Below are 27,852 nucleotides of genomic sequence, written 5' to 3' on the forward strand. Positions count from 1 at the left end.
TTAATTGCCAAGTTATTTTTTTCCTTTTGGCTTTTTCTTCATGTTGCTCTCCCTTCTGGAAGACTTTATTCTATCCACGGTTGCTGTCCAACTGCACTGACCCCTCTGTGTCGTTCATACCGCCCCCTGTGGGCATCCTCTGTCATAGCACCTGCTTTGAAGAGCCGGTTGACTCACCCGCTAGTCACCTTCATGTCATGTCCGCAAAGATGCTTTATAAGCGATCCAGTCTCCAGAACTAATTGCAATGACACGCTTGATGATTTCATCTCCCAGTATCTACGTCCTGCTCAATATAGAGATCTGACAGTTCTAGTAACTGCCTCCTTTTAAAGCCCTAAGATTAGAAAGCTATTTGATAAATTTAGAAATGACAAGGAAATGGAGTCTCTTCAATGGATATCTGTATTTTGCAGGGTGTTGTTGTAAACTGGTTACCAAGTTAGTTCTTTCTGGTTAGCCTTTGAGTTACAACACGACTATGGATAACTTATTCCATAAATATGCATTATACTCATAGGTGAATAAATGACTAGAATACCACAATCCCGCTGGGATTACATCACTTTCGACTCTCTCAGGTTAGTGAGAGGTGGTATTTCCTGGACGGCTTCCCGTTCTTTCTCATCTGCTGTATTATTAAGTAGGCTGTACTCATTGTGAATTCGTCCTCCATTAGAACTCTCTTCCTTGAACACAGCCATCTGCTTCTCCCTGGAACCGGAACCTTAGAACTGGGTCTTCCCTGGGTCAGAGAAGGATGGCAAGGCACAGACTCAGTAACCAAAACCAGAGAGTAATTAAGGGCTCCATGCTGCGCTCCTGACCCTGACAGGTGGCTAAGGAGACTTGCCATGGCTTGTGCAGCTGAATATAACCCTCCTGAGACCCAGTCGGACTCTCAGCACCCTAAATTTAAAGAGACGGGAATGTCTACATCTTAAAAACAACCATAGGCTTATTTTGGAAAAATGTAGATGCCTGACAAGGAGAGCCTCAGAACGGTGCTTACTGCTTATGAGAATACCAAACCTTGGGGCATGTGAAGACACTCAGTGGAGGCGGGAGATGGAGGTGAATAGTTCCTTGAACCTCGTCGCGCAGATGAAAGGTTTTAAACGGATTTTCTGAAGTTGCCCGGCGTCCGGATTTCTTGTATCAGCCGCGCTGCCTGCTTGCTAAAGAGTGCGCCTCCGGGGGAGGTGTGTGCGCGCGCGCTGGAGGCGGGGAGGCGGTGGAGAGGGGCCTGGCTCCCGGAATAAACAGCGGGGGAGCGCCTTGGCGGACGCCCGCAGCCAGCGGAGCGAGGTGCAAGGGCCTCAGGCGACAGAAGCGAGTCCCGGGATGGGAGCGAGGAGATCGGAAAGCCTTTGATGCCAGAAGCCACTGGCTGGTGACAGTGACCGCCGAGCCCTGCCCCTCCGGGAGTCTCTGGCTGTGTCTCAGACCTTAAGGTAAGGAGTGGCTCGGTGCAGCCCCGGAGCTGCGAGACCAGCCGTGCCCGGTGCGTCGCTACTTCCCTGGGGCTGCCACCTCTTTACCTTCTTCTTCCTTTGCCCTCCTCCAGGGTCTTCGGCGCCAAGCTGAAGCCTGTGCTGGTAAGGGCTCCCATCCTGCGCGTTCTGGGTTTCTGCTCCGCGGCCCGCGGGATCTTTGCCTCCTTTCCACCGTCCACCCCTCACTTTCACTTCTTTCCCAGGACCGCTCCTGGAATCCGGTGCCCTAGACGTTGGGTGCTGAGGGCGAGTGGGTGGCATGAGATCTTCCTCCCTCTCCAGGTGTGTGGTACACTGATGCACTAATTGCCCCTAAGGTCCGGAAACAAGTTGGCGACTGAAATACGGCAATTCCTCATCTTCCAGAACCCACCCTTGCCTTGCCTTACTGTCCTAACTTTGGAAAGAATATTGACTCTTGAATCAGGTCATTGTAATGCAACACCTTATCTCTGTGTCGCCACTGAACAGCAGGGATTCCCCAGCCTCTACTCTACCTCCTTCCCTAGTTTAAACACTGATAAGTTTACAATGTTTTCAAGGCTACAGTAACTGCTACAAGTTACTTCGACCTTGAAGCCATATCTCTTATCCAGGAGCTGGAAAAAAAGAAAACAACACACACACACACACACACACACACACACACACACACACACACACACACACACAAAACCTCAGGCCCCACCCGACAATCGGGATTCAGATCTGGAGGGGGGGAAGGGGCGAAGGAAGAGGCTGTTGTGTATTTATATGTGCTTTATATCTAAAGACCCTGCCTGTAGTGCGGGCCTCCTCATCAGTTCTCCCAAGCTGAGGGTTTGATGCGGTGCCATCACTTCTGGGATGGCGGTTTGGAGAAGGGAGAGTTAGTGCTATTTTGAAAGTCAGATATAGGACTAGGGGAAAATGCCATACTTCTAAGAGATCAGATTTTAAATGTCACCTTTTAAAAAATGTAAGCATTTCCTCACAAATACTCAGTGACTGAAAAGGGCGGAGGCCTGTCCTGCGGGGAATCAGCGAATCTTCCTCAGACTGCCCCTTGATTTTTGTCAATGATGGAATGCAGGCCTTTGGCTGGTTCACTTGTTGCTAACTTAAAGGCAAAAGACTCAGACAGACCAATCTTCAGGCAGCAAAAGAAGGAACAATCATGTAAATTAGTCCAAGTCCTGCTAATGCTCCCAAATTATGTGAGCCCAGGCCTTCCACTCTGACTGTCCTGAAACTTTGCATCTTGTCACAGTTGTACATCTGCTAATTTTCATGTATTTTTATATGTAGCTGCACTGTTTTAAGTCCCTGTGAAGCCATCAGAGGCTCACTGTCAGGGAAAACGGAGATTATTTGTGTCTTCTGAAAAGCTGAAGGAAGGGCTAATTAACATATTGTCACGTAGCTACACTCCTAAAGCACCTTTTAATGGAATGAGATGCGGTGAAATAAGGGTGATCTTGTACCTGCTTTCAAGAATATTAACGACAGGCTAGAGACTGAGGCCATAAAGCCGTTCGAACATTTGAGAAAAGACGCCGTCTAGCTATTGAGCCAGTGTGATTGTTTTCCTGGCAAAAATTGTCTCCTTTCTAAAATTATCTTTCCCTAAGGAAAAATAGTACAGATGCGCATGATTCAGCCCAACCAAGGCCCTGAAAAACGCTGTGAATTGTGAAACTGACCTCACTTTATTCCTGTAGATGCATGCTTGAGGTCTCGTCGCAGCACATGCAGCAATGCCCACAGCTAGCTGGCCTTTGCAAAGTGCTCCTTTGAAGGCGTGGCAGAGCACAGTAGTGTGCTACAAGTTCTACTGGTGAGGCCAAAGCTATTTCCCAAAGGTTTTGTGTATGGCATATGCATTAGATCTGAGACTTCCATAATTATATGTGTAACACATGTTTTTAATGTGAACCCAAACCCACAATATTTTCCTCTGTGGTGGAATATTTAAGCATTAGGTTTTGATCACTTTTCATGGAAATTTTAATTTGACAGAACTAAGGGGTTTAGAAAAATAATGTCATAAAGATCTATTTGGAACTAGAGGTCCTTAAAAAAATGGAGAAAAAGGGGCTTGGAGCTTCGGCCTGCTGTGTGCATAGCCTTCGTGCAAGTCTTGAGAGTAACGGTGGAGGACCCAGTGCTGGCCGCCTGGGACTGGATGATTAGACCCTTCGAGTCTTCTGCAGACCTCTAATTTAGTTTGTAACTTGATACTTCACTGACCCCACACATTCTCTTTCTGCCACGCTAGCTCACAGAGGAATGGCTGGCACTTTGGATTGAAGAAATTTTTTCCCTCCCATCAATTAGAACACACTTGTGTATAGGCTGCAGAATGCAGTTGCAATTTTAGCTCAGTTTTCCAAGGAATCCCTTTAGCCACGAAGAGCATAGCCCTGTGCAGGCTGCGTTACTTGCCGTGTTTCACTGCGCCATGTGAATTTTTCAGTGATTCAGGGGTGTTGGAATAATAGAGTCACAGGGTATTAGAGTTGGAAGGGCACTTCAGAATTCATCTTGATTTTAATCATTCTTTTCTACAGATGAATACCGAAGTGCTCATTGCCATAATCCAATCTTGGAGAATAGGCATTAAGTTTTACGTCTTTCCAGTTCTCAAAGTAATGAGGATTTTGTATACCTGAGACGAATTTTTATATGAATTCAATAGGGCAGCAATGGCTGCCAAGTAGGTTGCAAATCTCAGCTAGATTTCCAGTGAAACTCAACGTAGCATTAAAGGCAATGGGGATCATTTCAAAGGCACCAAGCTACTTGAAACTAAGGCCCCAGGGCTTCTCATTATATTGGGTGGGAACTGCTTGAACTGGCTGGCAGAAGACAAAGGGCACCTCAGGGCGGATGGATATAGATGGGTGAAAGAGCAGGTAGGATGTAGAAAGACATGCTCAATGAATCTGCAAGGTGCTCAGAGTGGATAGCCTTTAGCCTCTTTAAGTCCCTTTAAATATGGTGGCTGTCTTTTGTCATTGCATCAATGATGGACAGTTGAGTCCCACACATTAAATGCATGTGAACTGCAGTATAAAAACATATGGAGCCGGGCGTTGGTGGCGCACGCCTTTAATCCCAGCACTCCCGGGAGGCAGAGCCAGGCGGATGTCTGTGAATTCGAGGCCAGCTTGGTCTACAGAGCGAGTTCCAGGACAGCCTCCAAAACAATACAGAGAAACCCTGTCTTGAAAAACCAAAAAAAAAAAAAAAAAAAAAAACCAAAAACCAAACCAAAAAAAAATATGGATACTTGGTAATGACTTTTCAAAATTGTGCTATACCTCAGATAGTCCCAAATACGTGCAACATATAGACATGTGCACTCACCTGTAGGTCATGCAGCACCTGTACTCACTTGCTAGGAAGTGCTGTGCATCCTTGATGAGTGTGCTAACCTCTCTGAATCAGAGCTCTACATAAAGAGGATAATGATTGCTGGTTAGGACAGAGTTTTTAGTCTGAAATCATTGAGATACTTCTTGTTTCTTGCCTTTGAACCTCTAATTCATTGGAGTCTGTCCCTTAGAAATCCATTCCTTAGTGTTTCTAGCCCTCAAAATCTTTATCTTTAAGTTTTTTGTTCACTTGAGCCGGACAGTGGTGGTGCCACCTTTAATGCCAACACTCGGGAGGCAGAGGTAGGCAAGTCTCTGTGAATTCGAGACCTGCCTGGTTTTTAAAGAGAGTTCCAGGATAGTCTCCAAACCTACAGAGAAACCCTGTCTCGAAAAACAAAAACAAAAACAACAACAACAACAAAAAGATTTTTTTCACTTGAAATGAATTTATATATGACTTCAATAGGGTAGTGATGAACCGGAGATCCTGGTGTTTAATATGTTATAAAATGTTTTATTCTGATATGCGGCATCAAAAGGATTGAATTTAACCTTGAGAGGTCATATAAAACTTAGATAAATATTCTTGCCACAGCACAATTATTTACCATTTATTGAGGTACTTTATATGCCTTAAGAAATATCTTCAGGTATTGGAGAAATAGCGGTTAAGCGCACTGGCTGCTCCTCCAGGGGACCTGGGTTTGATTCCCAGCACCCACAAGACTGCTCACAATCATCTGTAATTCTGCTTCCAGGGGATCTGATGCCCTCTCCTGGCCTCTGTGGGCAGCAGGCATGCGTATGGCACACAGATGTATATTCAGGCAAAGCACTTATTCACAAAGTAAAAGAAAAATAAAAAGAGTTACATATCCCTAAAGAGGCAACCATTACCCTCTTTAAGTAGAAACAGGGCTGTCATCCAGAGTTAGGATGCATACCTCGTTTAATGTGCCACACTACTTCCCTAAGAGTACAAGATGCTGCATGGTCTATAGCTGATGGTGCTGTGCACATGTGGGGCTTCTGTAAGGTCTTCGTATGTTTTAATGTTTCATCTTAGATGCATTCAATGTGTGGAACTCAACCATGTGGCACTGACTAATACTTAGAAACAGTCACAATATGTAATGTGTTTTCAAGATAAAGTGGGGCCCAATAATTAAGGTGTTTTTAAAAATTTTCCTTATACTTTTCAGAAATTTGAGGGATTCATTAGATACCTGTTGATGACTAACTCACGTACTCTTCACTGCTCTGCGAACACATCTAGCACGGTGGTTCTCAGCCTTCCTAATGCTGTGACCTTTTAATCCAGTCCTCCATATTGTGGTGACCCCCAACCGTAAAACTGTTTTCATTGCTACTTCATAACTAATTTTGACACTGTTATGAATCATAATAAGTATCTGTGTTTTCTGATGGTCTCCGGCGACCCCTGTGAAAGGGTGTTTGACCCCCAAAGGGAGTGGTTGTTTTCTTGTCTTTTAATATTGCTCTGTGAGAACAGTTATAAATGAAAACATACACAATGTGATGGTTCATCCTCACTGTTGGAGTGGCTGGCTTTGGAAGCACCCAGAAGACATGCCTCCAGGTATGTCTGTGCAGGTATTGGTGCTGTAAATGTGGGTGGCACCATCCCTCACACTAGAGTCCTGGGTGAAAGAAGAAATCCGCTGGGCACCAGCAGTCATCGCCCTCTGCTTCCCGACTGCAGGAGCAATGTGACAATGTGACAGTACACCTCATGCTCCTGCCACCACGCCTTCCCAGCTGTGATGAACTGCATCAACCTTGACTAAAAACACCTCTTCCTTAAATGGCTTCTGCCAGGTGTTTGTCACAGCAACAACACAAGAAACTGATAGTCATTGTATTACAATCTACTTTCTGTTATATACCTCTATATCACAGTTAAAATGCTACATTTGTATTTTCAGAGAACACACACACATGTATATGTGTGGTGTGTGTGTGTGTGTGTGTGTGTGTGTGTGTGTGTGGCTATATTTTCCATTAATTCCATTTCAGGATAGTAAAGAAGTACCTTACAAAATATTTGTTATAAAAATGAACATTACTCTGGTAGGGTTGAGAGTCATTGCTTTGTAAAAGTATTTATTGAGTCTGAGAAAAATATATCAGTAATATCTTTAATTTTGTGAATTAGTGCATTTTAATCATCTGCTTTGGGTTTTGGCATTGAATCTGCTTGATGAATGCTGTCTGAGTACACCCTAGATCCGTAATCTGTTTACTCAGCTTTAAAGAAATCATCTCTGTTAGTCTGGAGTTAGGCATTACAATGTGCTCTATTCCACATTGTTGTAGGCATTACAATGTGCTCTATGCCATAATATTGACCTCTGGATAACTCCGTGCCCAGACAAAGGAGAAGGACATATGGAAAATAGTTGTGATTGACTTTATCACCACAGAGGAAAGATTTTCCTTCTTTCTTTCTTTTTGGCACAAGGGGCTCATATAACCCACCCCAGCCCAGACTGAGCTCAAACTTGCTATGTAATTACGGGTGGCCTTAAACTTCTGATCCTCATGACTCCACCTCCCAAGTGCTGGGGTTACAGGTGTTCTCTACTAATGTGATGATATATTATTTATGATTTACTAAAGTTTTCCTGAGGATTCAGAAAGCAGTCAGCCTCGAGCTATAGAGATCAGGCAGTGGTGATACTTTAATCCCAGCACCCAGAGGCTAGGTGCACACCTTTAGTCCTAGCACTCAGGATCAAGAGGTAGAAGGATTTCTGTGAGCCCAAGGCCACCCAGGTCTACACAAGACCGATCCAGTCCTAAAGAGAAACAGCTCACACTAAGATGATCTCAGCACCTGGCATCACTCTCCTTTAATCCCAGCGCTAGAATGGAATAAAAGATAGGAACAGGGTCTTCAGTAGTCAGTCTCAGGGTTTCATTCTTCAGCCACATTGAGGATAGGAGGGATTCATTCTCTAGCCACACTGAAGATAGGAAGACATTGAAGTCCCAGGAATCTCCAGTCACACTGAGGAGAGGCTTCAGTCTGAGGTTTGGTGGAACCAAGATCACATTTCAGTCTAAGGAAGAATGAGAGCTAGTGCCCAGCTGCTTTTCTTTCCTGATCTTCAGCTTGATGTTTGAACCCCAGTATCAGTCTCTGGGGTTTTTATTTTTCGTGTTACATGCTACACTCAGTTTTATATGGTCCTAGGGACCCAGCCAGTGGCTTTGTGTTTGCTAGGTAAATACTACCAACATAGCTCTGTCTCCAGTTGCCATTTTCTTTATTGTATAACCTATACTGCACTGAAACAGAAGTCTTTTTGTCCAAGTCAGTTTTTGTTACTGTGACAAAATACTGAACAGAGTGCTTACAGGGAAGAAACCTTTGTTTAGTGTAAAGAGTTCAATGTCTAAGGATATGGTGCTGATGTTGTTTGTAGCTATATCACACCATGGCAGGTGTGTGTGTGTGTGTGTGTGTGTGTGTGTGTGTGTTTATAATACATTTGGACCAGGGGCAGAAAGAGAGGAGAGAGGAGGAAGGAGGTAAGGGGGAAGGAGAGAGAGAGGGAGGAAGAGAGAATATATAGATGATTGATGATGGATGGATGGATGGATGGATGGATGGATGAATGTAAAGATGAACGAAGTAGAAAACAGTGAGTGCAAGACCCAGCTTGGGATATATAATAAAATCTAAAATCCTGTTTCAAAGAAAAATTAAGCCGGGCGTTGGTGGCACACGCCTTTAATCCCAGCACTTGGGAGGCAGAGGCAGGCGGATCTCTGTGAGTTCGAGGCCAGCCTGGTCTACAAGAGCTAGTTCCAGGACAGCCTCCAAAGCCACAGAGAAACCCTGTCTCAAAAAACCAAAAAAAAAAAAAAATTAAAACTGCCAATTAAGAGTATTAAAATATCAACATCTAACATTAGCTTATTTCAGAAAAGAAGGAAAATTTGATATTAGTTAGTTGAATGAACTACCAAACAGGTATCTCAGATGGTAAATTTACTTTTCCTTCAGAATTGCCCCCTTTCCCCTAAGTTTCCCTCTTTGCTTCTGTCATTCGGCCTCGTGGGTGTCTTCCCCCTCTGTCATTTCCGACTGTGCTCCTCTACTGACGCTTTCTCACTGGATTACGGGCGTACTCCACTTTCCTATCTTAAAAAAGCATGGGTTAAGATCAGCGATGAATGAAGGCAAAAGCAGAGGGTAGGGGGAGGGGCTAGCTGGAGAGATGCTGTATAAACAGAGTTAATAGGACTCAGTGACTGACTGGATATGACAGGTGACGGGGACCAGGGATCCAAGATAACTCTCTGTAACTGTGTGTTGTCATAAAAGCGGGCGGCCAGGCTGGGAGAATGAAAACGGATTTCAGTGTGGTGTAAGGCACAGAGGGAGGGGGCTTTGACTCTCTCTGTGTGAAGTCTTCTCTGTGATTCCAACTAAGCATCTAACGCACTTCAGCTCATCGAGCTCTTTCTGGGGTATGCCTTTTCCTTGGAGTTGGAATGTAAACCTTTCCCGGGTTACAGGTGGGACATTCTTTCTCTGAGATGAATGGGGCAAGAAATATTTTAGATCTCCAAATTCTTAATGAAGACAGGAAAAAAAACCCAGCCAATGTCTTAGGGATAGTTTGCAAGTCTAAACATGAAATTCACTTAGAGACACATGCTTCATATGCAGTTTGAAGGTATTTTTATATGGCATTTTTTAATGCACCTGGGTTTTGACTGCAACCTCTCATGTAAAGAAAGAAATGAATTTTTCCACTTGTAATGTCATGTTAATATTCAGAGTTTTGAGCTTTGGAGCATTTAGGTTTCTGGGTGCTCAAACTCTGTGTGCTGTTTCCAAGAGCTTTCTAGCCAACAGAATAAAACAATTTTTTAACTGAGAAAAGATAATGAACTTAATGACGGTAATGTTATTACACATACAACTTGACATTAGAATGGAATCTTTTTGGTGTCCCTGTTGGCTTGTAGCCCAAGGTGGACGTCACAGCCCAGAGTAAGGTAAGAACCTGTCGTAGACCTGGAAAAGGAAGCACAGGGATACAAGTTAACCATCATTCAGAAATCAGCCGGCTCATTGCCCACTTCTATCTGATGGGTTAGAGAGGCCAAGAAAACAATACTTAGGAGGTGGTTTTTAGAGAGCCAGAGAACTTGAGTTTCCCCCCTACACCCTGGCAACATAAGAAAGGGATGAGGGTATTTCCTTCTTTAAGTGTAGAGAGATTATGCCAATCACTTGGAGTGTTTGCTGTGTACCCTCAGACTGAAGGGCACAGTGTTGAGAGTTCCTCTGTGTCCTGGAAGCCACTCCCAAATAACCACTCAGAGACTTATTGTTAATTATAAATGCTTGGCTGATATCTTAGGCTTGTCTCCTGCAGCCAGCTATTACAACTTGAATTAATCCATTTTGACCTATGTGCTGCCCCAAGGCTCGTTTACCATCTATGAATTTCCCATGTTGCTTCTTCAGGTCTGGTTTGCTACTTCTCAGACTCTGCCCTTCTCCCAGTATCCTCTCTGCCAAATCCTGCTTAGTTATTGGTTAATCAGCTTTTTATCAACAATGAGAATAACACGTTTTCACAGTGTACAGAAGGGTTATTTCACAGCAATAGTGGATCAATGGTTTATGCCTGAGGAGGTTAACAAGCACCTGTGTTCTGGTTCCCATGATGGCAAAGCAATATAGAGAAAACACATTGCTGTATGGTTGGATAGACCATAGTACAAGGATGCTCCCGAAGGTAGATCATGATGGAGAGTGAGCAGTCCTGGGGTCATCTCAAGTCATGGTTAAGGGGGCCGCTACCACAATAGTGTAGATGGAGGAAAGTGCAGTAAATGCCCATCAACATAAAAGGGTTCTGCTGGTGACACACCCCTACTGATGAGGATGGAGTAGGTTTACCACTCTTCATCCCCATCACCGATATCCTACTCCATACAAAGCTATAAAAAGTTCAGCAAGGGCTGGTACTGTAACTCTTAGTGGTAGAACGTATGCTTTGAATGTGTGAGGGCCTGGGTTCAATCCTTAAAATTCACACACATACACAGATCACAGCCTTTCTTGGATCTTTGCATCTGTGTGTGGTGATATATTATTTATGATTTAGTAAGTCTTGCCTGAAGATCAGAAAAGCAAAGCAGCTAGCCACTAGCTCTTACTTCTATCTCAGCTCAGACTGAAGGGGTGATCCTCAAACTGCTCCCAAGTTTACTGCTCCTCAGATTCACTCAGACAGCATGTTCCCCTCAATGTGGCTAGACACTAATTCTCAGACTGAATGCCAGCTCTAAGACCCTGCTCCTGTCTTATATACCTCCCTAATGCTGGGATTAAAGGCGTGTGATCCCAGGCGTCGAGAACACCTTTGTGTAAGCTGTTTCTTTTAGGACTGGATCAGTTTCATGTAGTCAGTGTGACCTTAAACTAACAGAAAACCATCTACCTCTTAATCTTGAGTCCTGGGATTAAAGGTGCCTGATCTCTATAGCTTGAGGTTGACTTTGCTTTCTGAATCCGCAGGAAAGCTTTTTTTTTTTTTTTTTTTTTTTTTTTTGGTTTTTTCGAGACAGGGTTTCTCTGTGGCTTTGGAGGCTGTCCTGGAACTCGCTTGGTAGTCCAGGCTGGTCTCGAACTCACAGAGATCCGCCTGCCTCTGCCTCCCGAGTGCTGGGATTAAAGGCGTGCGCCACCAACGTCCGGCCCGCAGGAAAGCTTTAATAAATCATAAATAATATATCACCACATGTGTGTTAGTCAGGAGAGAACTTGCTGGTTGATTATTCCCTTATCTTCATATATATTCTCACTATATAGCCCTGCCTTGCCTAGAACTTCTTGGGTACACCATGCTGACCTCAATACTGGTATCAAAGGCGTGCAACACTGAGCCTGGTTCCCCTCTCTGTCTTATTCTTAGATGAGAGATTAATGTCAGAAACTGAGGGACCTAAATGAGCAATGTGGAGACAGAAGCCTTTCCACACCCACCTTCCCTGATGCAGGAAGCAGAGTACAGCAGGCTATGACTGAAGGAGGGTAGAGCTATCCTTTACATCAAGTTGGAAGAGCAGGGGCTGCCTAAGATAGGACACATTGGCAACAGAACTGTGATTGACATTTTGACTTAGGATGACTTGAAGAGTCTCTGGTGACCAAAAAAGCCATGACAACTGTCCTGAATCTAATCCAAAGACAAGTAAAGAACAAACCCTGTATAATTTGAACTTTTGAGAGAAACAGAATCAATGGGATACTTGTGGTCATATGTATGGGGAGATTTATTGTGGAGAATGACTCAGTTATTGGTGCCGAGAAGGCCCCTAATCTGTGACAGCAAGTGGATGACCAGTCAGCCAATAGTTTAATTCAGGTCCAGTCTAATGGCCCAGCGCTCCAGTGTCTGAGGCAGGAGAAGCTGGGTGTCTGAACTGGAGGAGAATTTGCCTTTGCTTGCCTTATTCTTCAGCTGAAACCTACAGCACATGGACGGTGCTCTGCCCTGGGTACTTTCCCTTCACTGTACTAATTCACAAGCTAACATCTAGAAATACCTGCACCGACACAGCTAGCGTGTTCCACCAGCAACCTGGGTATCCCTTCAAGTTGACACATAAAATTAATAGTCACTAAGCGGCAGCAGAGAAAACGGATAATTTCTTGATTGTACCACATAAGTACTGCTTGTTTATTATACTAATCACCAATGGCTTTTCAGTGATGTATGACTGAGAGGAGAATAGAAAGGAAGGGTAGAAGCGACTGTCACATGAGTTAAACTTATCCGTAGAAACGCCACTAAGATTACTGTTTTTGTTTCTTTAAAATAATGCTAGGAGCATTTCGATTAATCAGTTTAAATATGCATTAGGTAATTTTGAAATGAGCTTTGCAATCTGTACCACATCTGGGGGAATGATCTGACATATCGCCTCTGTGTAATAAGTACATTAGACATTTCCCTTCTTCTGCTTCCAGAGAACCGCAGACACAGTGAAAGGCTGAGATAAATGGTTTGCCGTTTCTGTTCCGCCACTGATCAATTTTAGGGGGAAAAAAGCATGTTTCTCTGAAACAATAGGGATGGTGCCCATAGCCAACAAACTCCAGAAAAAACAACATTAATGGATTTCTCTTTTCGGCATCTGGGGATTTTAAAACGCCTTTAAATGCTTAGCTTCCAGATTATCTTCGCAGAATTTGTAATATTATCCAATCCAAGTCTTTTAATGGTAAATGAGTAACAAGGGGACAATCCAAACAGCAATCCCATTATGTTCCTACAACTTGAAAAAAGTATGTGTGTTACACACAAAAGTATTTACAATGGCAGAGAACCAGTGCAGCGATTTACTCCATGGAAGTAGAATTTCGGATTCAGTAGGAGATTGGAGTTACGAAAGGATGGAAGAGAGGCTCTAGCTTGGCATGGAGACCTGACTCAGCGTTTTCTCGGGAGATCCCTTGCTGTGCCCTTAGAATCCTGAGAGCAATGCCATTTGCTGTAGTGCCCCTTTAAACGCTTTGTGCAACTCCTGTAGTGTAGGTAAGAGGGAGTGCTGGACGGGGATGGAGAGTAAGTACTTTGGGCACCAAACAGCTGCTAGTATTGGTTTTTACTTATGGCAAATGTTCCTTTCCTTCTTGTGCATATGTGTATTGACATGTATAGTTTGCTTGTATGGGTGTGCACATGTAAGTTTGTGCAGGGGTATGTGGAGGCTGGAGGTGGACATCCAGAGTCTTCCTCTATTGCTGTCAACGTTATGCACTGAAGTAACTCTGAGTTGCAGTGTCAGCTTGTCAAAGCACCAACTTGTTCTGGGGATCCCCTGTCTTCCCCTCCCAAGTGCTGTGATTACATATCCTGGAAGCAAGCACCTTTACCCGCTGATCTTGGCCTTGTTTCCTGTTTTTTTGTCTGTTTGTTTTTCCTGAGACACAGGGTCTCACTATGCATCTCTGGCTGTCCTGGCACTTGCTATTTAGATCAGGCTGGCCTTGATCTCGCAGAGATTGGTTTCCTTCTGCCTCCTAAGTGCTGAGATTAATGGTATGGGTCACTGTGTTGGCTAGTTTTATGTCAACTGGACACAAGCTAGAGTCATCAGAGAGGAGGGGACCTCAATTGAGAAAATGCCTCCATAAGATAACAGCTGCAAGGCATTTATTTTCTTAGTTAAAGATTGATGCAGGAGGGCCCAGCCCATTGTGGGTGGTGGTCCTAAGTAGTATAGAGAGCCGTGATGAACAAGCCGTACAGTAAGCAGCATCCCTCTATGGCCTCTGCATCAGCTCCGGCCTCCAAGTTCCTGCCCTGATTGAGTTCCTAGTGTGCTGCTTTTGACGATGAACTGTTGCATGGAACTGTGGGAGAAATAGAGTTGCTTTTGGCAGTGGTGTCTCACCACAACAATGGTAACCTAACTAAGATAGCCACCACGCTCAGCTTTTGCTTTCTTTTATTCGATCTTGCTGCCCGCCCTCCTCAGCACTGGGATTCTGGGCTCACATTGCTGAGTGCTGAATGCATTAACATTGTTAGTGCCGTATCAACTATTTTCAGTGTTGTCAATTCTCCCTTCTGTGTTGTCTGCTAATTCTCTTTTTCACAGGGATCTCCTATGTCCTGTGTTGGGGAGGGTATGTGCATTCTTACGGTACAGTTTCACATTTTGTTATATTTGTCAAGGCCTCCATGGTTTCTTAGTTTTCAGCCTTGTAATCAAGAGTCCATTTGACGTCTTTCTTGTACACTGAACAGCTTTAAGCCTTTACTTTATCACCAGTGGTTCTAGCTGGGGGTGAGTGGATGCTTTGTGTGGCTTCCTGTAACAGAGTAAGGTTTTTTAGTCCTTGCCCCCTCCTGATTTATACATAGGGCTGAATTCTAGGTCCACGTGACAGATAAGTTCTACACCCAAGTCAATGTCCTATCATTATGTATCTACTGGGCTACAATTCCTAATCGTCATTGTAGGTTTTGACTTCTTTCTTTCTGGGGGATTCCCCTGTCCAGCTTTTTGCCCTGCTTTTCATGAAAATTATTTACTTGCATTCTATCCAGGACTTACTTAGCTGTGTTCGTAGGGACAGGTTGGGATGGTTGTGGGTAGACTTCTCACAGTTCAGTATGACTCAAGTCTTTGAATTGATTTTATGACCCTTTGCTTTTATTTGGACTATACTGACTCTCTAGATTAACTTGGGAAGATGTATTAGTTGTTTTCTTCCTTGCTTTGCTCAAATGCCTAACAAGAAGCAACTTGAGAGAGAGAGAAACAAAGTTTATTTTGCTGCATGGTTCCAGGGACAGCTCTGTCCTTGGCAGGGGAAGGCTGCTTGCTCACATGTAGGTGGACCAGAAAGCAGAGTCATGCCTGTGTTCAGCTGACTTTCCCAACTCATGAGATGATGTCATCCACATTCAGGGTAGCCTTACACTCTCACTTCCTGTCCTGTCTGGAAACACTCTCACAACCCAGTTGACAACTGAAGTTAGTCATCACAGAGCAAGCTTACATATTTAAGTTACTGAGTCTTACTGGCTGTGAATCTCATATTTCTCACCGTAAATACTTAAAAAATAGCCACTGAAATTATGCAGTTAAAAAATACTGCTTACAACTAAATTTAGTTCCAAGTTTTATTATACCTTATTCTTACATGTTCCTGGCTTGTTAATGACCATGAGTAAATGATCTAGTCATTATAACTTTAACTTTGTTCAATTGTTTCTTATTTAATTCAGTTGCCTGCTATAAAACAATAACCTTATTGTATAATTAAGTTTAATATTTTCATTTATTAATATCAATATATAGTTCAGAAATTTAAAATACACATTTACCAAATCACTACCTAAAATGCACATGCAGTAAAATTATTGAAACAAGTAGACTTGAAAAAGACTAATAAATTAACAAGTTAGACCAGTGGTTCTCAACCTGTGGGTCGAGATCTCTTTGGGTGTCACATGTCAGATATCCTGAATATCAGATATTTACATTATGATTCATAACAGTAGCAAAATTGCAGTTATGAAATAGCAAGAAAATAATTTTATGGTTGGGGGTCAGCACAACATGAGGAGCTGTATTAAAAGGTTGCAGCATTTGGAAGGTTGAGGACCACTGAGCTAGAGTGTTTTTTCATGCTAGAGTAACAGTGTCTAAAATACTGGTTGAGAGAAAGACATGGTGGAACTCTGAGTAGTCCCAGTCTGCTACCAGCTGGCTTTAGGCAATGGATACTATGTGAGCTGGGTGATCTTGATTGCAAGGGTAAGAGACAGCTCTCACACACAGAAATGTTGGAGGGAAGACTTATAGAAGCCTGAGTGGAAACCATCTAGAGCCCATTCTCCTTTCCATGAAGGATTATTTGTGAAATACAAGTCTACTGTTGAAGCTTTCTTATCTGCTGGATACCAAGATGGAGACCACATCTGGCTTTCTTACCACAGGGCCACTATGTAATCAATAAATTATTATTGTTTTCAGGGCTTTATTTATTCAATGCTACAGATCTCTTTCCTTGCTGGGTCCATTAATTACTGTGGGAAATTAGAGATTAAAGAGATTTTAGAAGCTTCAGAACCCCTCTGTGGAATATTTTCAAAATACTTCTGAAGCCTTCTGGTTTAGTAGACATGTCATATGGGAGGGTATTCGTGTTTGGCAAAGCCCCCTAGGTAATCTGACATGCTTTTCTGGTTGGGATTCATTTCTCTAGCCTAACCCTTTAATTGTATGGATGAGGCAGTTTTCCTGGAAGGAAGAGAAATGCTTCTAATTTAAGGTTACCTTGGTTAACACAGGTAGTTAGAAGACTTAAGGCTTAATGATTCCGTTTCTCCAGTTCTTTCCAAGCTCCAATCTCACCACAATCAGGCTGTAATTTAGTTTCTGACTTAATGACTTGGGGTTTTAGACAGACCTTTATTTTCAAAACAAATCTCCGCCTTTCTGTAATGTTGATGAATGGACAATGCCCTACACTGTGCTTTGGGTTTAGATCATGTAAAATGCCTTTTCAGTTATAACGATCCAAGTTAGTTGCAAACAGCTGCAGTTGGGAAAATCTATGGGTCTAGTGTTGGAAAAAAGACGTAGACAAGTGGGAAAATAATTTATAAGGACCCACCACATTACGTCCACATTTTCTGAAACAATGAACAGTATATGTAATTTGTGGCTTGGCATCATCTTCTGCCCTGAATGTGTTTCATGTCTTTTAAAATCAGATCTTTGCAACACAGTTGATAACCCTTAGGTGGATGTAAATATAAATGGTTACTTTTTCACATGGCCTTTTAAAGTGGACTCCACAGACAACAGAAAAGCAAGAGTGTCCTTACTTCTTTAAAATTTTTAAAATTTATTATGCATGCAGTGTTCTGCCTGTACTCCAGCAGAGGGCGCCAGATCTTCATTATAGATGGTTGTGAGCCACCATGTGCTTGCTGGGAATTGAATTCAGGACCTCTAGAAGAGCCGCCAGTACTCTTAAACGTTCAGCCATCTCTCCAGCCCCCCCCCCCAATTTCTTTACTTTTTTATTTTGTTTTTCAAGACAGGGTTTCTCTGTGTAGCCCTGGTTGCCCTAGAACTCCCTCTGTAGACCAGGCTGGCCTCAAACTCACAGAGATCCACCTGCCTCCCGAATGTTGGGATTAAAGGTGGGCACCATCCCTACTAGGTCCTTTTTTTTATTTTAAGTGGAGGAAGAGACAGTCATTATTTGTGGAGAAAGGAACTTAGTTAACTAATATACTCTTCAATGTCTACCTCAGTTAACTACTAACTAATTACGACACTTTTTTAATTCATTAGGCCTCAGACTTAACTTTTCTAACAGCACAATTGATGTGATCTAAATATATTTTGTGTTTAAGTGACTTGTTATAAACTCTTTCTTTTGTCAAAAGGTAACGGGAAACTTTTGAACTCTATTTTCTTGTTTTTTACTTTGTAGCACTGCGGACCAAACTCAGAGTTTCCTCTACCCTAGGTCAACACTTGAACCACTGAGATGTACACACAGCCTGGGAATCATGTTTCAAATTTTACATTTGCAAAGAGGAAAATACACTATTTTCCATGTTATATAAAACACACAAGTGTGGCTCGTTGGTCTAGGGGTATGATTCTCGCTTCAGTTTTGGGAGGTCCAGGGTTCATATCCCAGATGAGCCCCGGAGGGGATCCAGTTTCTCAATATTTTCTGGGCAGTGGTGGCACACGCCTTTTATCCCAGCACTTGATAGGCAGAGGCAGGAGGATCTCTGTGAGTTCCAGACCAGTTTGGTCTACAAGAGCTAGTTCCAGGGCAATCTCCAAAGCCACAGAGAAATCCCGTCTCCATCCCTCCCAAAAAACAAACAAACAAACAACAAACCAAACCAAAAACACACAAAAAGCCGGGCATGATGATGCATGCTTTTAATCCCAGACTGGGGAGGCAAGGGCAGACAGATCTTTGTGACTTTGAGGTCAGCCTGGTCTATAAAACAAGTTCCAGGACAGGTAGGGTTGTTACATAAAAAAACCCTGCCTCAACCCCCCCCGCCCATACCAAATTAATAATAGTAAATAGAACACACAAAAAAGTTTCCTATTAAGTCTGAAAGATTAGGAGTGTTTGAGTTGTCTTATCCCAACTACTTAGTAAGAATGACCTTATTTGGGGTTAGATGCTTTATGCTCATTTTTATAAGACTAGGGGATAAAGCTATGTCACTGGCTTGCAGAATTTAATATTATCTGGTGCCACAGCAGAGGGACCAATGTGAGAAGAGAGAAATGGAAAATAAATTTGTGCATTTAAACATAGTATGTTAGTTACTTTTCTCATGGCTATGAGCCAACGTCTGACAAGAAGCACTTATGGAAGGTTTATTTTGACTCAGGGTCTGAGAAGATACAGTCCATCATGGAGGGGAGGGCATGATGGCAGGAGTATGGGGTAAGCAGATCACATTGTATCCACAGGGAAGAAGCAGAGAACAGCCAGGAAATGGAGTTGGGCTATAAAATCTCAAGGCCCACCTGTGGTGACTTCCTCCAGTGAGGTTCCACAACCTTCCAAAAACAGCGCCACCATCTGGCCACCAAGTATAAAATGAATAGACAGATCCATAATGAGGGGAAATCTTTTACTTTAATAAGTGAAGTACTTCCTTCCATTGGTATATAAGATTCTTGTATCTAGCCTTGGGCAAGCTTTACACTACAGTACTTTGAACGAAGGGAGAATTTCTGCTTTCGTCATTCTTAAACATAATTAAAATCAAGCAAAACAAAAACTCTGCAGCCAAGAGTTACTCATTTTGTTTTGAAATGAACACTTCTATATTTGAATATTGCAAATATTTTTGTTGTTCTGTATTTTAAGAGAAACCCCCACAATTCTAGTATTGCTAATGGAACCAATGTCAGATCCTCTTGTACTTGGTCCTAACTTCATATACTAGGGCTATGGTGTGGTGGTTTTAATAGGAATGACCCCATGGACCCATATATTTGAATTATTGGTCTTTAGGGAGTGGTGCTGCTTGAGAGGAATTAGAAGGTGTGGCCTTGTTGGAGTAGGTGTGGCCTCTTTGGAGGAAGTGTGACACTGGGGTGGGCTTTGGAATTTCAGAAAACTCAAGCCAGGCCCAGTGCCTGTCTTTTCTTGCTGCCCATGAATCCAGATGTAGAGCTCTCAGCTCTTCTCTGCCTGTGTACCGCCATGCTTCCCGCCATGCTGATTATGGACTAAACCTCTGAAACCGAGTCAGCCCCAATGAAATGCTTTCCTTTGTAAGAGTTGCTGTGGCCATGATGTCTCTTCACAGCAATAGAACACTGGCTAAGAGAGAAATTGGTTCCAGAGACTGGGTATTGCTGTGACAGGCATGTATAGTGAACTTTCTTGGTGGCTGAATCCTTAAGATCGGCTGCCCCACCCTCCCACTCTAAGCAACTCTGGCAATTGATCTGTCTTACTTTGCTGTCAGTTACTCATCCTGTCCACATTTATCTGTAGGTCTTGTGTTTTCTTGCCAGTACGATCATGTTCTCTGACCTTCCTCCTATGCCATCATATACTATCCAATAACATTTAAAGTCAATACAATAAAATTCAAAACTCCTGAAAGAACACCTGCCAGCTGTCAGGGAGTTTGACCTCTCATCACGATCACTCCAAAAATTCCTTCCCGCAGTTTTCCAAAGCCACAGCCTTCCCAGGGTCTTGAAGACTCTGCAGTTGGGAGCCAAGGGCCCTTGAAGCCATGGTCCCGGATCCACCATCTGGTTCCTGGGTCCTTGTCCTCCTTCCCAATTCTCTTCTTAAATGGTTTTGTAAGCAGCCAGCACCATCAGAATTTCACCTTCTCAAGTCCTAGGAAGCGGGGAGGGGTTCTGCTATCATGAAACAAAAGTATCCACCCAGTAGCTCTTGCTTCTGTTTGTCCCGGCAGGTGACCTGATTTGTGCTCTTAGGACTTGGATGGCTAGCCTCTGCCTCCCTATCTGTGCTCTTGCTTCATGGGTGGGTTGCATGGTACCCATCAGCCACAGAAACCAGAGCCAACCTTTCACTTGCCCATCCATCTCCTCCATCCTGGCAGTAGTGGCCCAGCCAGCAGGCCCCTCTGGCTTCTCAGAGATTCCAATTTGTCCCTGCTGCTAGCCCAGCAGATGTGTCCTTCAAGCCTGGACCCTCTTGCCACCCGCGAGCTTTACATAAACCACAATGGCTGTGGCATACGCAACACACCAGCCACTTGATTGTACCAGTTGCTTCTTAGATGATAAGTTGGCTCCCATAGCCTGCCTCACTCTACTGATTTATGCTGTATAAAAAGTTCACACCCCTAGCTGGGCATGGTGATGCATGTCCGTAATCAGAAGGCAAGAAGATCGCAGTTGAAGGCCAGCTTGGGGCTCCATAGAATGCCCCCGTCTCAAAACAGCCACAAAGCAGGCGTCGCACACATGGTGTACAAACTTATACACAAATACGTAAAATAAACAAATCTTAAAAATAGTTTAAAAGATGCCTGCATTTGTGTGCATGGTGGACATCATCTTTCTTCCCCTCCCCCATCTCCTTTTCCTCTCTTTTAATCCTATTGGGTCTCACTATGTTGTCCATGCTGGTCATGAGCTCTAGTGATCTTCTCTCGGTCAGCCCTCAAGTAACTGGAACTATGTGCGTATGATGGCATACATGGTTCATTACCATCATCATCATTTTGAGGTAGGGTCTCTTGTAGCCCAGTCTGGTCTCAAATTTATTATGGGCAGAGGATGATCTGGACCTCCTGGTCCTTCTGACTCCACCTCTCAAGGGCTGTGACTACAGGCGTGTGCAACCATGACAGTCATATGATGTGTGACATAGGTACGTTTCAGAGTGGCTAAATCAAGTGTATAGACATGCTCTGAGCAGGAGTGTTTGCTCTGTGGTTTGAGTATGAGACTGTCTGAACATCTGTCTTTAGGGGCTGGTTGTAACCCCTGGTTACAAACTTTCTAAAGAATATTTCCTTAAAAGACAGAGGCTGCGTTTAATATAGGTTTCAGTGTAGAAGGGAAATGAAGAATCTAGGGAACCTAGGCAACACATTTGGCATTGTAGAGCAAAATATAACTCATGCATATGTATTATTATGGTTGCTACTATTATTTTTTCAGGAAGAATTAAATTTCTTTCTTTCTTTTTCTTTTTTTGGTTTGTTTTTTAGACAGGGATTCATGTAACCCTGACTGTCTTGGAACTAACTCTGCTGGCCTTGAACTCACAGATATCCACCTGTCTCTGCCTCCCGAGTGCTGAAATTAAAGGCATGTGCCACCACCATCCGACCAATTTCTATATTATTGTGTTGACTCACTGCTTTAAAAAAAGTCACCTATTAATAGCAAACTAGAAAGGATTGATTTATAGATAAACTGGTCAGGAATTGTTTTAACTGTTGTCATTTAAAATTACGAGCAGGATTCATAAAATAAAGCTGAGAGTCATGGAATCCGCTCTTAGTTTTTAATCCGTGCTGCTGTGTGATCTTCAGTCTGTGTGGGTCTCAGGGCATTCATCTATAAATAGGTGCTGAGAGGACTCATCCTGAATGTGTTCTAGCTCTGTTGATCTGTCATTCTAGGAAACCAGAGAATCATGCTGCTGGCTATTTTGAGAAATGGATTGATCTCTCTCTCTCTCTCTCCCTCCCTCCCTCCCTCCCTCCCTCCCTCCCTCCCTCCCTCCCTCCCTCCCTCCCTCCCTCCCTCCCTCCCTCCCTCTCTCCCTCCTCTCTTTATCTCCGGTGCTGGGATTTGCATCCATGCCTTATCCTTAGGTGTGATTTTTGGTTGTTCTGTTTTTGAGACAGGATCACCCTCTATAGCCCAGGCTGGCTCTGAATTCAGTGCTCCCCAAGTGCTGGGATTAAAGGCACATGCCTGGATTGAAGGCATATGCTATGATGCCCAGTCTCTGAGATGGGGATTTTAAACAGATTTTTAAAATCTAGATCTACATATACCTTTGTGTGATGGTTAATTCTGATTGCCAGCTTGCTAGATTAAAAAGGCAGGGAGCAGTGATTAGGCACACCTTTAGGTGTGTCTGTGAGGGTCATACCAGAGAATGTGATGTGCGGGCCCCACAGGGTGTGGTCCTGCCTGGATACACAGGGAAAGCCGGATGAGGCTTTGTTCCTATTTATGAGCTTTTTTCTTCTTTAGCATTCAGACAAATGTTTCCCAGGGATGCAGTGGGACTGTGCCTCTCATGTTTGTTTTATTGAAACATCTTTTTTTTTTTGCCACCTTCCCATGAGATTTGTTAGCGTTATCTAAATATGCCTTACTTATCCTGATTTCCAAGACCTTGGGGAAAACACAATGTGCTATGCATTCATCCCTTTTTGAAAGAAGTGTGTGGTTTCACTGGTGGTTCCACCATCAAATGCTCTAGGATGCTTCATTTGCAGTCAACATGGAAGGAAGGTTCAGATGGCAAAGCCACTAGACTCAAATGAGCCCTAATAGTGGAAATGGTGTCACTGGTTTCTTGCTCTGGCTCTTTGACTCCTGTCTTGTCAGAGTCAAAAATAGGATGTTTAGGGACCTTGAAGCTGTGCCACAGAACTCGTGACGGCTTTTATTTCTGCAGTTTTACCACTCTAGGTTTTCATCCTGACCCTTGATGGAAAGATGCAGAGTTCTGAGAGGAGGGCAAAGCTTGAATATGCTCAACCCTCTCACAGGGGCTTGCCCCAAGGCCTTCTGAGCCGCTGAAAAGTCAGCATGGTCACCCAGAACTAGGAGCACTGGAGGCTGCAAACTCAAAAGTCTCGTTTGGTTCCCCCAAAAAGAAACTGTTGAGTTCACTGGAATCTATCTGTTCCTAAACACAGCTGTCTTCCAACAACTCATTCCTTTTGGAACTAGGTACACTTGCCATGTTCTGTTATTGTTGAGATTGGGGCTTTTTCATTATTTTGTTAACTGGGTTTGCCTGCCTCCTCTCTCTCAAAGACTACAGAAATTGGCTTTATCCATCATGCTGGCTCTTGGGACTTCGGGCTGTCAGTGTGGTTTTATTTTTTATGGAATTGCTTCTTTGGAATTATCTCTAATGCATTATGGGAACAAATGGCCAACTCAGACATGTGTTTGTCTGCTTGGTTTTATGACAGGTGATCTAATAGCTCAGAAAACTTATTGCCTTAACCTTTTTGGGCTCAGAAAGTCCTCTTGAGAATTAAGACTTAAACCCAGGTAGCCTGGAGAATATTGCACATTCTGTTTTACACGCACCTCTGGGTGGTGATATCTCTTTCTTGTACAAATAAAGCCTGTCTGATGGTCCAAGTTATCACCACACCTCTGGGTCATGAGACCCCCACTTTAGCATAGTAGAACCCAAAGTACTATTTACTGACCAGTCATATACCTGCTGCTGTAGTTAACACACAGCCCAGAAAGGTCATTGGTCATTGCTTCCCATCGTGCTCAGTGAAGATGGGAGAAACACTTCCTGATAAGCTCTTTCTTTGGGGTCTATTGTGAAGGCCTTTCTGCTTGAGTGTCTACTTGATTTTCTGGTTAACTTCTAGGGATGAGGCTGTGGGCCGGGAGACAGGTTGTGCACCAGGAACTCTCTGGGAAGGACAAGCTTGAGAGACAGTTCTGTAGACACTAGTTCTGTTGTCTAGGCACAAAAGAAAATGCCAAGGAAATCCTGTAAGTGTAAACCCTCATCATCCATTAGCCCTTCCGTCATTATGTGAACTCTAGGAAGACAAAGATGTGTGTGGGCGTGGCTAAGTGGAGAACTGAATCCAAGCTGGTTCCCTTACTTGAATAAAGAGCAATTGGAAGCCTGGTGTTTAAAAGCACACACCTTTAATTCCAGTACTCTGGAGGCAGAGGCAGGAAGATCTCTATGAGTTCAAGGCCAGCCTGGTCTACAAAGGGAGTTCCAGGACACCCAAGGCTGTCTCGATAAACAAGATAAGTGTAAGAAACCTGAAAATATAAATCTACTCAATTTCACTGAGCTGTGGTGCCTTGTTTCAGTTCAATGGGAAATAAAAGTAAATGTAAGTTTTAAGAAATCAGGGATGCAACTGGTATTACTCATTTTACATTGCTAAAATCATTTTAATTTTTTACTTTCATCTGACTCTTGATGGTAATAATAGTTTCAATGCACTTATCCCAAGAAGTAAAAATTACCTAGTATGAACATAAACAGTTTTCAGTCACAAGAATCCTTATTGATCATAAAGCTCCACAGACAGAAGCGCTCACTGTTCAGTGCCTTGAGGGGCTGGGGGCGGTGTAGGGGTGACTGCCCATCCTTCCACACTGTAGTGCTCAGCCTGTGATATAGAATAGCAGGGTGCTGGAGAAGGTGATTTTGTGTCTCTAGGCTTCAGTTGACTCTATGGAATGCGCTAGCCCCAGGGAACAGGCGATGCACTGTAAGTTGTCTGTCTGTGAAGCCCTGGGGTGCCTGGAGAGGCATGTGAAGCATGCCGGGTGAGGCATTTTACCGAGTCCTCTATGCCACCAGGCTCGCAGCGTTCAGCAGAGCCTAGCCAGCATCTACATGCCACTGCTTGGGTGGCTTCATTGCTGAGTGTGAAAGTAGTGGCATGCAGTCAGAGAGAGGTCCCCTCAAATGTATGGCTGACAAGTGGGAGTGATGTGTACACTTTGAATTTCATTCTCAGGAGAGCACATGCTATGTGATATAGTCTTTTCTGTTTGGCTTTTGAAGTAAGTACTATTATCGTTCCCTTGATTATTATTGTAACTGTTTTCTGCAACAGATGATAGTATTGAGAAAGTTCGAACAGCTAATGCCTTTTGTCCAGCATACTTGTCTCGTCACCCAGCACAATGTACCAGGCACATCTAGCCTGATGATCCTTAGCATTTAAAGGAGGGGCAGATGTTTTCCATTCACACACGGGGGTGTCCACAACGCACTTAAGTGACTGTCTAACACGCCCTAAGGGGTTGTTGACAATAATAGGTTTGACATTTCGGAGGAAAAAAAATGAACGCATCAAAGTAAAAGCCAATTTAAGAGCAAGGGGACAGCTATTCTTGCATAAGTGTTCTGTTCTATTAACTCTTCTCAGCTGGGCTCGGAGGCCAGGAGCCAGCCACTTCTTTCAGCTGCTGCTGGGTGTCATTCACATGGAGCCCCTGATCCCTTTCCATTTACAGAACAAGAATAGCACTAATTATAGCATCCCCAAATATATTTACTCTGAGGCAGCAATCTCTTCCGCAGGCATCCTGTGCAGCAGTGACGGAAGATGGAGTTTTGTCACTTAGGAACGTTTCTGACATTGGATGTGAAATCTAAACCTCAAATGTGATTTAAAAACACACTCAAAACAATGCGATTTGTATATAGTTCAAATATCTTAATAATACTTTATTTGTGTGTGAGTTTGCACACATGTGCCTACCATGGTGCGCCTGTGGAGGTCAGAAGACAACTTTTGGGAGTCGGGCGGTAGGGGGCATTGCTGACAGAGTCATCTAGCAAGCCGTGACAGTTAGTTGTAATTGTTACCTTGACACGTTTGGAAAGAAAGCCTCTTAGTAGGTTGGCCTGTGGGCAGGTGGGTGGGGTGATTATCTTGCTTGTTTAGTTGAGGTGGGAAGACCGGCTAGCTATGGGTAGAACCACTCCATGGCTTCCATCCAGGACCGTATGTTAATAGAGGCAGTGAACTGAGCACGAATAGTGCCCTCTGCTTTTAACCATGGTGTCACGTGACCTGACCATGGTGTCACATGACCAGCTACTTCTTCCTAGACTTCCCCACCGTCGTGGACTGTAACTGGAGTCACCACCCTTTCTTCTCCAACGTGCTTTTGTCAGAGTATTTGATTTAATTTTAGGTACATGAGTGTTTTGCCTGCATGGATGATGTGCACCTTTGTATGCCTGGTGCCCTCAGAGGTCAGAAGTGGGTGATGGAGCCCCTGAAATTGAAGTTACTAAATGTAAATGGAGCAAATAAACGTAAAATTTGCTTTTAGAGTTATTTAGTGTATATGTGTGTGTGTGTGTGTGTGTGTGTGTGTGTGTGTGTGAGAGAGAGAGAGAGAGAGAGAGAGAGAGAGAGAGAGAGAGAGAGAGAGAAGACTCATATGCACATGTGTACATATGTGGAGGTAAGAAGATGATCACGGTTTTCAGTTCTTTCTTTCCATCCTGTGGATTACAAGGATAAACTAGATCACTATTTCCAACACACACCACACACACCCTAATAGAACCCTGGGCTGTGCTTATGTAGGCCCATCCTCTCCCACAGAGCCATATTTAGAGCACCACACCCAGCCCACACTACGCACTTTATATTTTGGAGGCAGGGTCTAGCTAAGTTATCCAGGCTGACCTTGTGCTTGCTCTATAGCTCAGACATAACTTTATCTTGCTGTTCTCCTGTCCCTGTCTCCTGGGATTACAAGCTGGCACCACCATGCCTGCTTAAAACAGATTTTAGAAAGCATCTTCCAGGAAATGGTATTTGCTCTGAAAGCTTAGGGTCCATACCAACATCTGACCATTGGCCAAAATATAACCTTGGTGAAGTCTGTATTTCTTTTCTTTTTTAAAAAATAAAGATATTTTTTGAAAATTATGTGATCCAGGTGGTGATGGTGGTGCCTGCCTTTAATCCCAGCATTTGGGAGACAGAGGCAGGTGGATCTCAGTGAGTTCGAGGCAAGCCTGGTCTACAAAGTGAGTTCCAGGACAGCCAGGATGGTTATACAGAGAAATCCTGTCTTGAAAAACCAGAAGAAAAAAAATAAAAAACAAAATTAAAAAAATTTTGTGTGTGGAGGTACTTTGCCTACATGTATGTCTGTGTGAATGCCTAGTGCACATAGAGGCTGGAAAAGAGTATAGAATTACCTGGAACTGGATTTACATGTCAGCTGCCATGTGGGTGCTGGGAACTGAACCCAGGTTCTCTGGAAGGGCAAACAGTGCTCCCAACTGCTTAGCCACCTCTCCAGTCCCTTTCCTTAGTTTTCTAATGCTCCCAGTAAACTAACTCTCTCCTCAGTTACATCAAAAACATATATGATCTCCAGAACAAACAGGAAACAAATACACACATAGGTGTAATTAACCACTAATATCAAGCAGGAACCTCCAACTTTGATACTCCAGGGCTAACTTCATCTGATAGTTGAGATTGTCACAGGACTTAGAGCAACAGGACCCAAGTCCTAAGTCCTAGTTCAGTCATCTCCATTTTCCCTCGCTTTGGTTTCTGTCTGTTATCTGGGGGTTAGCCTGACTCTGAGATGTTTTGCAAAGTGTGAAGTAACCTGTCTCTATGGATATTTTTTAAAAAATAACTTTGAAATTGATTATGCAAGGAACTTTAACCAGGGGGCCTGAGGTTCTGTGC

At 43.5% G+C, this 27,852-nt stretch overlaps 1 protein-coding gene across 1 annotated transcript in view; it reads left to right on the forward strand.

The window, feature by feature from the left end:
* Positions 1-1,287: 1,287 nt before the first annotated feature.
* The window catches only part of Rnf144b (ring finger protein 144B), a 149,884-nt gene continuing 123,319 nt past the window's right edge, over positions 1,288-27,852 (forward strand). The window contains exon 1 of the mRNA XM_040755938.1: positions 1,288-1,454. The gene's annotated coding sequence lies outside the window, so the exon portion shown is untranslated. The remainder of the gene's footprint in view (positions 1,455-27,852) is intronic.

This window comes from Mesocricetus auratus, unplaced genomic scaffold, assembly GCF_017639785.1.
Source record: "Mesocricetus auratus isolate SY011 unplaced genomic scaffold, BCM_Maur_2.0 Super-Scaffold_100013, whole genome shotgun sequence".
Classification (NCBI taxonomy): domain Eukaryota; kingdom Metazoa; phylum Chordata; class Mammalia; order Rodentia; family Cricetidae; genus Mesocricetus; species Mesocricetus auratus.